The sequence below is a fragment of the Sapajus apella genome, unplaced genomic scaffold (genome assembly GCF_009761245.1).
Source record: "Sapajus apella isolate SASKATOON/1434 unplaced genomic scaffold, GSC_monkey_1.0 scaffold21, whole genome shotgun sequence".
NCBI lineage: Eukaryota > Metazoa > Chordata > Mammalia > Primates > Cebidae > Sapajus > Sapajus apella.
In genome coordinates, this window is record NW_022436961.1 from 2,515,602 (window position 1) to 2,517,183 (window position 1,582).

A 1,582-nucleotide genomic window follows, 5' to 3' on the forward strand; every position below is an offset into this window, starting at 1 on the left:
CCCAACATAATATGGTAATATGAGCTCTGTGTGTGTGTACTCATGGCATCAATTAGCATAACTCAGGACACGTGCTCATAAAACAAGTTTATTTTTGTCTCTATATTTATTTGTTGAGGATAGTTCTTCCCCTGCCCCTGGACAAAAACTGATTGCTCTTGTCACTCTGCTTAAAAAAAAAAAAAAAAAAAGAGTTCCATTATCTCCTTAAGTATCATTCTGTGGGAAGTAGAAAAGTTCCTTTTTAGAGTTTCCTTTCTTGTTAAAGAGCAAGTGTGCTAATAACTTTGTTAAGCCCTATCCTGTGTGGCTGTTAGACATGCCATGCTTATAGTCACGTAGTGCTTTAACCCTTGTGCTTTAGCCAAGATATCTGTGCTGGACGCGCTCAAACTCACGTCCCCAGCACTCCATTGCTTTTACCTGTTTAGAAAAGTTTTAAGTTATTAGCCAATCAAATTTTAGTTTAGATTGTGAGGTCTGGTTTCAGCCAACGGAGATCAGATATAGCAGTAAGGATGACCGCAAATGTATAAGGGATAAATTTGTCTGTTTTCCTTTGTTCATTGTACTCTTGTGGCAAGATTGCTAATGGGAGTACCCTTTCTGCAGGAAGTAAAAAGAATTGCTTTGCTGAGAGATACTTTGTCCCAGTACAAATTTTCTTTGCAGCACCAAAAGAACAATTTTATACATAACACATTCAGTAATTAAAATATATAACCAAAACTCCCTCCTGGAAAATGATGCCACACTGTGGGCTTAGCATGGCTCTCCATTGGCCAGCTGGGCTCCCAGCAGTAGCAGCGGCCAGGTCAGCCATGATGGTAGGAAGCCCACGTTGCAGAGCCCCGTGCAGGCTTCATCCTTGCTGTGTCCATCTTTTCACATGGACCCACTGAGCCAGCCCCAGAAAGGCTGGGAAAGAGGCTGACTGATATCAGAGGACTTTCCACTTCCTTTCCTGCAGTAAGAACCTCGCTACGGGCATGCTATGCAGTGGGCATACATGGCATATGAATTTCTTCACCTTCTATGCCCACTTCTAGAGGTCCATCCACATAGGGTTCCTCTCCTCTTCCTTGCCAGCCTACAGTTGTGTCTTTCCAGATCCCTAAGCAGCTGTCTAAATAGCCACTCCCATGACGCAGTGTCCCACGCTCTGGTCCACTGCTGATAGTTCCCTTCCCTGAACCCTACCAGAAGCCACAGGACAAGGGAGCCAGGTTGATGCAGCCTGCTCAGATTAGTCTTCTAGAACATAAGAAGCACAGGGAAGGAAAAAAGACATGAGAGACAAAAGGAGATGCTTCAGAACACCATGAATGCGTGCTGAGGTCTGCATGCAGTTTGCTCTTCTGTTCCATCATCTGTGAGCCTACTCTTGCACCAATGAGACTACTGCATTCAGCTGCTACAGCTTTATGTCTTGCTAGATACAGAGCATGTCTCTTCACCTTTTCTAGAACCAGCATGTCAAGTTCCATGGAAAACCTTGTTGGGACCTGGATTGCCAGGCAAATATTTTTCTCAATTTTTACTAAGCTTATCTGTTTTTTTTTTTTTTTTTAGATGGAGTCTT